Raw genomic sequence first — 12,394 nt, forward strand, 5'->3', positions numbered from 1 at the left:
AAGGATTAAGGGTATTTTACCCAACCCCCGCTATATAACTGCAATCAAATAGTCTTTCAAAGTTTCTCTCTTTAAAGGCCACTTTTTCTGTAACTAGAATTCAAAAAAACTAAAAAACCCGAGAAAGACTTACTGTGACAATGGTGGAACTCCCCATCCCAAACCCTTTTTAGAGACCCACACAAGGTCTCATGCTGTCCCTCTCTCCTCACAGTTCTGATGTTCCCTCCTAGTCTGATTTTCAGTGATCAGATGTAACCATAATCCTTCAGGCATGTTCCTTGATTATGAGACAAGGCAACACTTTGTCCCAAGTCTGCCTGCATATTCTGACAGCGACAGGCGGCAGACAGGCACAATCCTCAAAGCTGTGACTTAATTCAGCTTTAAAACTTGTTGAAGTTTGGGCTTTTTTTCACTTCAAGGAGCTCTACAAGAATTTGGAGGCTGAAATATTTTTTGGCTTTGCCAATTGAGTTGAATGGTTGTAAATGGAAGAAAACATACTGATCACACCAGGTGTTACCAAACCAGATGTCATTTCTGCTGAGGAAGTGAGGCAGGGAGTAGTTGCGGGAAAGGGTGGAGGGACTGGACTTTCAGCTATCTACTTCTTACCATTTCTGCCTCACAAAATGAGCCTTGGGCAAAGTTAGCAGGATTACCTCGAGCTTCTATGTGCATTTACTCTTCTCTACTTTGTTTTCACCTTCTCACACTGTCTTGCAGATAAGCTGTTCTCTGATGTGCCCTCCATTGCATGATGAACCATGGCTCTCCTGTCTGGTCAGTCTGGAGATGCAGAGACCAGCAAACTAATTTAGACTCTCATTTTGGGCATACAACAGCTTATGTATCAGAGGGGAGAGGATGCTTCAGAAGGGCTGGGTGCTTTTTGGTTAGCAAGCACACAGCTTCTGCAGCTGCCTGCCTTGCAATGACTCCCTGTGTAGCCTGAAGGGGCAATAAACAATATCTATGAACTATGTCATGTAGAAAAAAATAAGACTAATTCAGTTTTAGTATCTCCTGTATATTCGTTCCTCTTTCTGGTCTGTGTCTGAACAAGGTGAAGTTGCGCATCTGAGTGAGATTGATTTGCAGCTCTATGAAAGAATCCTATGTCAAATAAACAACTCAGCTTCAGGAGTGGGAAGAGCAAACGGCTTCACTCCTCACTGCAGTCACTACACTGCTGAAAAAGTACAGTAGAACCTGACAGGGCTGAGAATTTTGCAAAATGAGATCATGACACAAACGTAAATGAGTGGATATGAGATGGTTTAGTAATCCATGTATCTTCCTGCTCTAATCACTGGGCTTCTGATTATTCCTCATCTCTTCTGACAATGTATATTAAAAAAGGTGTTTATTTCAGATTTTAGTCCAACAGGAGCACGAATTCATATCTGAAAAGCCTGTATGTGAAAGCGTGAAATGAAGCATTTTCAGAAGAATCTCCTTCCTGTTTTCTGCTACTTTCTGAGACTGAAAATATGAAATGTCATTAATGTGGTTTTTGAATTTTGGTATTTTTTTCATACTTCTACTTTTGTCTATCAAGATCTAAAAACTGAAAGGATCTGGAAAATAAATGAGGATCAGCAGAACATAAAATTTAATTAAGCCCTAAAAAGGTTTTTTAAACTTGGGGCCAATCAGTTTGTTGATACCAGCCTTTGACCAGCATGACAACATTGTTTTCTGATTTTCAGACTGTTTATTCCTGTGCAAACAGATCAGAAATCCTCCTAGCAGCCCTGGGGAGGAACTGCTAATTGACTCAGTTTATTGGAAACGTGGGAGAACTGCAGCCGGCTTGCAAGCCTGTGCTACTGCCTAGCACTGTTTAGCACAGTGCTGCATTTTAAGACTTGAAATAAGGAGAAACGGCGGATTTGCTCCAAAGATTTGCCTCTGCCTGGTGTGGCACTGCTGAGGCCGGGGATACACATCTTGTTTCAGCAAAGTTACTTGATGGTTTGTCATTCCCAGATGGTGAAGAGCTACTTGTCATCACCTGTCTGCCAGGTGGAGGGTCCTTGGACCCACTGCACTCCTTGTGTTGTTGGTCCCTAATTTATCCTCCATCAAAGAGTAACGACAACAAATGCACACCCAGGATCTGCAGAGGATGTGTCACAGGCAAATTCACATCTTCACCTGGTACAGGGAAAACATTCCTTAGTGTTCCAGAATGAAGATTTCTATCCCTGGGGAGGTATGTAGAAAAAGCTACTCACAAAAAATACATAGAAATAGTGGAGAAGGAATTCTCAGAAACAAGGAATTCTGACTGCTTCAAAATTCCACTGTATTCTTCATATTGCTTTGCAGCTCCTTTGAGATCAAGGTCAGCATTGCTGAAGCTGCTTGGGCTTGAACTCTTGCTGTCTCTCTTAGGCCAGCCACAGCTATCAGGGATCCAGCCTATAACTGAGGCTAGATGGGTGGATTTTTCAGGAGTCTGAAGCAAATGGTGAAAAACGTTCATGACATTATTGCACTGAAAAGATAAGAAAGGTAGCACAGCAGTATAACCAAAGTTTCAGTTTGGCAGTTCTGGGGCTGGGTTAATAACCTGTCACAGCAGGTTTCCAAACCTCTCTAATCACAGCTTGTGAAGTAAATTGAATTCTATGTCATGTATGAAAGGAATACAAAGGACGTACAGCAAATATTTGGAAGAAGAGCAATAAGGAGGTAAAGCTAGACACCAAGGAAAGTATACCAATCAATAGGTAGAGAGAGGCAAGCCTTTGTCAAGGAAGAAGCTTCAGGTACTCTGGGAGTAAATTCTTAACACACAGAGAGAAGGCTTGTTGCTGTCGCCAGGCTGAAATGTCCACAGGACACTTGGAACTTTAAAGAGATCAGAGCAGGGGCCGAAAGGCTCTGATTTGTTTATTTCATTCCATTACATACTTGTAGAAAGGTGACTGTGGATTGGAGGGTGGAATTCTCACCTCTCAACCACATTGATCAGAAGGACTGTCAACTAAGACTCTCTTCTCATCAAGAAGAATGCAAAACAATGACATTGTTTACAAAAAGCAATCTCTTTGAACAGTCCGTGAGAAGTGAAAACTTTAATATGAACGCTCAGAAAACTAGCAAAACTCATGGCAACCAAGGCTGAGGACATAAACATGCTGAGAAAAGCCAGTACCCGACAGAGAATTAGAATTGGAGAAGCAAAGACCCCATCAAACAAGAGTGACAGAAAGAAATGCTAACTTATTCTAAAAATGCAGGCAACATTACCAAGTCTGAGGCAGCAGTTTTCTGGGTTTCAGGATCCCTTTCATGATACTTCTAGACAAAGCTTGTCCCCTGCTTAAGTCTGTTGCATGTCATGTGCCCCAAGACCAGCATGAGAAAATTCTGGATACCTGTATGGATGCTGTGGATAATCAGCACCTCTGGGAAAGCAGGGCAACAAGAAATGCCAAGCCAGGCCCAGCTTGCAGTCCACTAACCCTCTGTGGTACCTTTCTCCATTGTCAGCACTGGATGCTTCAAAGGGAGACTTGAGATGTGTGGAGTTGACAGCAGGTAACCTCTCCCTCACAATATTGCTGGGAAGGATGACATTGTTGTCCTTCCCTTACCAGCAGTAAGAGATTCTAAAATGTCATTTCAATAAAATATAAGGTGGCTCATGGCATCCACATTTTAAATGCTGTCATGAATCTCTAGGTGCCTTCCAATGGGACTATAAGCCTCAGTGACCTTTTCAGGTGAATTTCAATACTGACTAAGCAGCGTGGGTAGGCAGCACACTAAAATTTTGCTCTTTACTGATTAACATCTATGTATAGAGAAGGATTATAAGGGACATGAACATGTCTGTACTTATCTTACCTGGTATCTGCAGGAGTTTAGAGTGGTGTCTCTGTCCTCTAGCCTGCAGACACCAAGCTTGGGATGGTGTATTCTGAGTATCCCAGTATCCCAGGGTTGGCCTGAAAAAAGGCCAAATTTCCTTTTCTTTTTATTTGCAGTGGAGATACTGAAATCATTGGTATTTAAGAATGGAGGGTTGAACAGACTTTTGGGATGAGTGGAGGAATCTGAATGGTCTGAGGTATGGTTAAGTGTTGATGTAAGTACTTTGTCCTCCCTTTCTCTTGACTGCCTTTGGTAGTTTTCTTTTTAAAGAGCAGAAAAGCCAGAAGAAAATGATAATGAACGCAAGACTTGGATGCTTAACTCTGAAAAGCTGAGCTGCCATCCTCTGAGTGAGATGAACAGCAGCCAGCTACAGATGTGAGCATCTGAAAATGAATCCTGTAAACTCAAAGAACTAAATCTAAGAATTAGGAACTTAATAATTTATGAAGAGTGCTCGTGAATAATTTAAAGGTTGCAAGAGAGCCATTCCTTGGCCTGAAATCACTTAGTCTGGTTGCCTTCTTGTACTTCTCAAGCTGGCAGCTCTTCCAGGGAGGAAATTTGGCCACTGTCTGTTCTTGTTCAGCCCCCAGTGGAGCACAAGTGTGGGAGGAAATAAAAATAAGAAATCAATCGGGCCAGCAGCTAACAAATAGTAACCTCCAAAATAAAAAGGGAGATACTTCTTGCTGGTTCATGGCAGCATAAACCTGTTTGGAGGGAACAATAGGAGAAAGACTTCTCCATGTGGCCAAATAGGGGGCAAATTTCAGGAAGCAAAAATGTCACTTTGACCCCAATGAGATAATTTCCATGATAATACCAAGATCTTTTCCAATAGATGGGACACTACACACCATCACAGATTCCTAAAGTAAGGAATTAAGGTGGAGTCATCCTTTCTTCCACCTGGCTCTTGAGACAGATTGGTGCAATAGGCACTGCCTGTGGCGTGATTGTCTGTCAACAGAAGTAGGTACTGGGTTGCAAAAAAGGCCAGCCCAAGAAGTTCGAGTCAGGCAAAGTTTCATACAGCCAAAGAATGGGGAAAAAAATTCAGAAAATCTTAGCTCAGACACTGCTACCAGAACTGCCTGTACTCCCATTTCTCTTTCCTCAGAACATCAGAAGTCACTTTTCTCAAAAACAAGCTTGTCTTTTTTTTTTTTTTTACAGTTACAGGAGCACAGCAATCATTGGACTCAACTCTCTTCCTTCCTTGCCTCCTGATTCCAGCAGTTAGAGCATCACAAAATACAAGTTTTTGCCTTTCTCAGGAGGTATATCTACTTCTAAGTCAGCAGTGAAAAGAAATCCCAGCATGAGAAGGACAAGTGTTCTTTTTTATAAAATGTCATCTTTTGGATCAAAAGCAAACCCAAAGTTTAAACAGTTGTGTTTAGTATAGAAGCACAAGCATGCTGTTAGGAAGTATCCACGGTGTGGCCTGACTTCACAAGTTACACTTTGCCTGGTGTTCACAGTTTTGTGCAAAGCTGTCAAATCTTCATGTGTGAGCCCATCCTGTTGCCTCTTTCCCCTGTAAATTATTTCTGGACATCATTGACAGCTTCAGTTGTTTTGCAAAAGGATGAACATTCTAAAGGTCATTGCATTTCTTTGAACATTATGAGGGTGGGTGCTGACTAGAGAAGTCCTCTTGAGGCCTGGGTGGTGTGACATTGTCCTTTACTGACACCATAAAATTAAACAGGAGAGATGAACTATAAATGTCCCGATTGTGACAATAGCTTTGCTGGTGCTTGCAGCTTCTTAGGGACCAAGATCAGTCAGCTACAATATTCAAGTCTGACAATAATCAGATTCTATTAGCATCTCATGGAACCACTTGCTCCTTCCTAAGGTCTCCTGAAATTGGAACCTGAAATATTTTCCAGTTGCTGTCCTGAATATTTATGTGCTACTGCTACCCATGTGTGAGCGTAAATAATCTCATGTAAAAATGTCTGCCCTCTTATGTAGATAAAAAGACCATCTTTATTGCATGTCTAAAAACATAACATGTTTTTGGTATTGTTTGTTATTTAAATGTCCCACAAGGTCAATATTATTATGGTTCAGATTAAAAATATGTGTAGGACTCGTTCATTAGCTGTTGGCAGATAAAAATCAGAGTAGGTGGACATGAAATAGCACCTTCAGATGTTGACTGCTTGATAAATATCAGGATTGTAATTGCATCTCCAGAAATCAGCTCTAAAAATAGAGTGAGACAAAAGAAAATGAGATGCGAGCAAGAATTTATAATAGTGTTTTGTATAGTGTCTCCTTCATTAGCATCCATCTGGACAGAGCTGATTAAGTCTCTTAGCACACGTCACTAGGCAGGAGAGATGAAGATGAAAGGATATTCAACAGCAGACAGCCACAGAGTTGTACCATCAGTACAATGAATGCATAAACACTGACAACCCGCAGGGAGGCTGCACTGCTTTTCCCTTCACTTTACTTCTCTTTGGTGCTGTGACATGTGATCCAAAAGTGTGGTTTCAATCCAGACTTGCCCTGCCCACAATTCCCCTCACTGGGTAATGAATGCAAAGGGCAATGCACATCCCTGTCAAAGGCTCAAATCCAGATAGAAGGGCCAAACTTGACAGAGGCAATTCTAAAAGACTGGGGAAAAAGTGCATTCTGTACAGACAACTAATTAGAAAAATTGGATATAGCATTCAGGCTGCTGTGCCAAGCTGAAAAACAAAACAGCACAGGATAGATTTTCAGGTAGCAGGCAATTTATTATCAAAGAAACATATTTCACATTGAAAAGATTTACTGTCCATAATAATCTTTTTGGATTAATGGCTTTAATTAGCAGAAAAATAGCAGACTCAAGCTTGAATCAATCTGCAAAGATACCCCACTCTCTTTGTTAATGCAGATGTTTTTAACTTTTAAAAAAAATTAGGTATGGAATGAGTTTTCTTTTCTTTACAAAATCTTTGCCTTAAAACATCAAATTAAAAATCAAGATATTATAAATATAAGCTCAACCTGAAAATGCATTCTGAGATACACAGGCTTAGTTGGTTGGAAATCAGGTAGAAAACTTGATCTTTTAGTAGGAAGCATTGGGAAAATTACTATAAAACTACCTAGATCAGAGGGGCTTTCTGTATTTCTATAGCATTACTTTCCAAAAATCTAGGTCTGTGTGAACTGTCTGTGACTGGACACAGACAGAAAGCACTCAACCCAGTGTGAAGACTGGAAGTCTCAAAAATAGTGAAGATCCTGAGTTTTCTCTTAAAGAAAGCTTTAGCATAATTTCTCTTCTCACTAGGTAGCGGAGACACCACCCAGGAGAGATATGTGTTGAGACCTCTAAGGGAGGGAAAAGCTTTGCTTAGAGCTTGGAGTTTCTTGGAAGCTAAAAGTGTACATGAAGAGGAAACCAGCCTGTGAGGAGGAATCTGTGCCCTGTGATGAGTATCTGCAAAGCTACACAGGAAAAAGTAATTTTGAACATCAATCATAAGGCTACCAAGTGCTTGGGAATGGCTGAGCGAGATGAGGGGATGGCACAGGAGCATTTTCCCATTCCCCTTTTGGAATGGAGAGCATGTTAGTGAGAATGGCTGATTTCCAGGGCTTCTGCTGCTGGCAGCTGAGCTGAGCCAGAAGGTTTTGGTGCCCCTCTCTGTTTTGCCAACAATTGCTGTGAAGAGTTTTATTAGTCTGGACGGCATAGCAGAGTTCATCTGCAAATACCTGATCGTGTTTTGGGAACTCCAGCAGTTCTCCTTCTCCTGGCTGACCCTCTGCCATTCTCCCCTATGCCATCCTTTTCTTAGCAGTCTTGACAGCTTTCCCCATTGGAGAGAGGCTGGCTCCTTCCCAGCTCTTCTCATTCAGGCTGTAGACTGTGTTAACCCACACTTTTTCCCTGAACATTTGTATCTTGATCTCCCATGGAAACAAGCCTGGAATGATCCCTTCTTCTATCCTCCGGTCTCTCTCCTCACTCTTAATAACTCTTGAACTCAGTAGCTGTTTTCATCCAGTTTTGACAGAGAGGCATAGGTCTCAAAAGTAATTATGTTTTTACCAGTTTTATAAAAATGGGCATTTGGGTGGATAAGAAATGGGAGTCTGAACATTTGCAAATTCACCCCTGGCTTTTGTCTGTTCCCTCTGGCATCTTGGCATCGCTGAATATGTCAGTCCAAGAATCACTGCCAATGTATTTTGTGGGAAGACATTGCATGTATTTGTGGTGTTAATAGAAAGTACTTGTATAATTTGGCAAACACATATAATATCAGAGGACACAAATGGCAAAAAATTAAGGCTTTGTCATATTGGATGCTCATAGAATTACTTATCCTGCATTAGTGAAAGACCACTTTGCAGCCAGCATTATAAAATGTGTACGTGTTCATCAGTTCATCTCTAGTCTTTGAAGCTGCTAATCAAAATGCAGCCCAAGTGAAAGGTTTCATGACAGAAGTATCACAGAATAAGTTGAGTTAGAAGGGACCCATGAGAATCATCGAGTCCAACTTCTGGCCCTGCACAGGACCACCACAAGAGTCATCCCACAATACCATGTGCCCAGGGGCACATGCATCCTGAACCTGTTCCAGTGCCCAGTCACCCTCTGGGTGAAGAACCTTTTTCTAATATCCAACCTAAACATCTCCTGACACAACTTCAGGCCATTCCCTTGGGTCCTGGCACTGGTCACTACAGAGATCAATGTCTGCCCCTTCTCTTATCCTTACAAGGAAGTTGCAGACTGCAATGAGGTCTCTCCTTAGTCTCTTTTTCAGGCTGAACATACCAAATGACCTCAGATGCTTCTCATACTTCTTTCCCCTCTAGGCCCTTCACCATCTTTGTTGCCCTCCTTTGGACACTCTCTAATAGTTTGTCTTGCTTATATTGTGGCACCCAAAACTGCACACAATATTCAAGGCGAGGCTGCCCCAGTGCAGAGCAGAGCAGGACAATCCCACTGGTGCTGCTGTTCCTGATGTCTCCCAGGACACTCTTGGCCCTCCTGGCTGCCAGGGCACTGCTGACTCATGTTCAACTTGCCATTGACCAGGACCCCTAGGACCCTAAAATAATCTGATCAGTGCTGAAGTACAAGGCAGGCCAAAATTCAGTGAGCAAAAATAAGGGCTCTCTGCATGGTTAACAGTTGATTTAAAACCAAGGGGGAATGGTATGTCCTGAACTAGGAAGTGTCACTATTCTGTTACTCTTACATCTGCTGTATATAATAAGGATTGATGCTCTAATAATGTATTTTGCAGATAGGTTGCTTATGACACCATACATCAGAAGAATGAAACCTTTAGACAACAACACTGTAAATATCTCCCAAGCAGCACCATTCTGCTGATACTTACTAGAAAATTTGATTGTGTTCAAGATGGGGACCAGACATGTCTGTGAGCAATGAGTGCTCTGAAGCTATCTTTTTCTACACAGAGACCCAAAATTCCTTAGAGAGAGTTACATAAAGAAGCAGCCCATCTATTATCCCCATGGTGAAGCATAGAAGCAAAATCATGTTATTATGTAATGAGCTATTTATGATTACAGATCAAAAGAAAGGTCTCTTAGCTTTCCTAAATGAACTACAAATCTGCATAAGCGGTGGTTATGAGCTTGCAAGTTGGTTTTGCCTACTGTTTTTGTTGAAAGTTGTCTGCTAGGAAATACCCTTCTAGCTTTCCCCGCTTCCCTGAGACTCTCCAAAGCTGTGAAAACAAAAATGTTGGGAAAGAAATGCTTTATAGCATTATGAATTTGCTGACATAAATACGTACTAATCAGAGTGATAAATTTATGTCTGATCCAAGCAGCAAAATAAAATAAAAAGGATCTATTTGTGCCAGCATATATCAAAACCCCTTGAGCTGTGCTCCTCTGTCAGACTTCATAAATACTGGATCTGTCATCCCAATTCCACTGCAGCACTGCAGACAGGACTGTAGGAATGTATTTATTGGATATGATTATGATATAAACTTCATGTCTGATCCCTCTCTCCCTCATAAAGTGGAATATTAGATTAGACGTTACCACATGTGTCGTAATCAGCTGTCTTTTCACTGACTTCTGTTTGATCAATGAGAGAACAATTTTGCTTTTTTTTTTACTCAAGCCAACAAAAAGCTAATTATATTCTTTTCTGAATGTGTGATGTCATTAAATTTGATAGAATTGTCTCCAAATAAAATGCAGAACTTGGAAAAACAATTATTTCTATTATTAGCAACAAGGCACATTCACTCTGCCATAACTGTGGAGGCGCTTGAAACAATCTGTCTTCTTGTCACTGTTCTGGAAGGCTAAGACAAAGTGGAAAGTACCAAACAGCTGCACTTGAGACGGGTGTACTGCATCTCTACCAGCACTGCCACTTGCTGTATGTCAGCCACTTGACTTAGGGTAGTTTGGGAGGGAGATCCTCAGAGGAAAGAGAGACAGACAGTTAAAAGGCCTTCCCCCCATTCACCTCCTTTTATCTCTTCTCTGGTGTCTGTTTTTATCTAATCCCGCTCTTGGCAGTAGGGCAGCATGCTAATGAGAAACTACCTGGTGCAGCTGGGGCTGTCATCGGAGAATAATTAATGCTGGTGCCAAAACCCTGTTCTGGGGTTTATCCAAAAGTGTGGGGTTATGCATGGGTACATAGAAGTTCATCTGTATGAGAGGATCAAGAAAAGGGACTGAAGATACTTTATTTCCCAAGCCCTGTAATGAAACAGTAAACATCTGACATATGGATGTGGCTCCAGTTCAGCTCTTTGTATCTTTCAAAGACTTACTACTATGCTCGGCTTCTTATAATTACTTCTTTACGTGGGTTTCTGCAGAGTAGAACTTTGTATTTGCAGTGGGGCTGCAAATTAGTTAGACATTATTTTTTCTGCTCTCAGTAGAGTTTTTTTCAATGTATCCTTCTAGAGAAAGGCAGTGACAATACACTGAAGTGAACAGTCAGAGATATTTAAATTGGCTTCCAGATTAATGCAAGCAAATGTCAAGGTGACAGCTTGCTGGTGTTTACAGCTTCATCTTCAAGTGTTGAACTATGCATTTTATCTATTTATTATGTGTTCTTGTGACAGCTTTTAATTTACTACCAGCAATGCAAATGGTGTTTTCTCAAATATGCAGACAATACATGTCCTCTTGAACAGCAATCTGAAGTTAGAGAAACAAAAGAAAATAGTTTTGAGTGTCTAAGAAGAGATATCAACTTTGTTGAATGTGAAAATTGTAAAGTGCAAACATGATATATGCTACAGTTTTCCTGTATGGACTGTCTCCTCTAAAGCTATGGTATATATCCTACACTATCAAACTGCTTTACAAGGTGCCTCACTGTCACCAAGAAATTTTCTCAAGAAACATATCACAGAATAAAATGTGAACAATAAAATTCTTGTTTTCTCTATTAGTTTAAACAAATATTTGGCTTTACGTATTTCAAATGAAGTTTTTTTAGGAAATTGCCCTGGATTCTTTCTCTAATAATGGGGTAAGGCCTTTAAACAGAAACAGTATTATTAATTTCAATAAACTGAACTTTTTAAAATACAGTTTTTTCAGCTTTTTTTTTTTTTTTTTTAGTTTGTTACAAATGGTTGAAATGGTGGACTTGTAAACTCATTTTTAGCATTTTATATAATGGGATTTCGGATCTCAACTAAAATGTCTGTAGTGGAAACAAAGCACCTAAACTAAGATGCATTTGTAGCATGAAGAACATTCAGTGGCAACATGCACAGTCTGGACAATGTCACAGCTAGAACAACACATTCTTCCTGTAGAGAACCTATTTGCATAAATGAAAATTACATGTGTCAGGGTACAATATCATTATTTTATACTATATAAATATAATTTATTCAAGTTGGTTTTAGGGCAAGCATGTGTGATAGCCTCCCACTATTTAATTCCTATAAACAAACGAGTACTCAATTATCATACACTTACTGACTATGATCTAACACTAATTAAAGATATTTTAAAAGGAAAAAAAAGAGATTGTTTTTTGCTGAAAGATGAATAACACACATCACACAGTGCACATCATCTGCTGTAGAATTAGTGAAAAATTTTAATTAGTGACTCAATGTCAGTGGCCACAGCTACAGTGCACCTTGATTTGGTCAGTGACATGGTGGGTGTTTAGGGGCATGTCTGGGTAGTCTAATCAACCATCAGCAAAGGTCTGGATGGATTTAAAGGTCACCCTGCTGACTGGGTGTAGAAAAGAAGAAAAACTGAAACCAGAGTGGTAAGTGTCAGAAATGCAGGTGCCATGGTAGGGGGACAGGAAAAGAGCTGGGATTTTGAACATGTAGCACACACACTAGAGCAGGGCTATACTGCTTGGTGTTCCCAGCTTGTCTTCCAGGGTACAAACGGAGGAAGAGTCTTTATGAGGCTAAAAGGAAATCAATATGTGAGAATTAAACTGCAACAATTGTTTTTTCTTTCCTATGTGAGCAAA

This window comes from Prinia subflava, chromosome 3, assembly GCF_021018805.1.
Source record: "Prinia subflava isolate CZ2003 ecotype Zambia chromosome 3, Cam_Psub_1.2, whole genome shotgun sequence".
Lineage (NCBI taxonomy): Eukaryota > Metazoa > Chordata > Aves > Passeriformes > Cisticolidae > Prinia > Prinia subflava.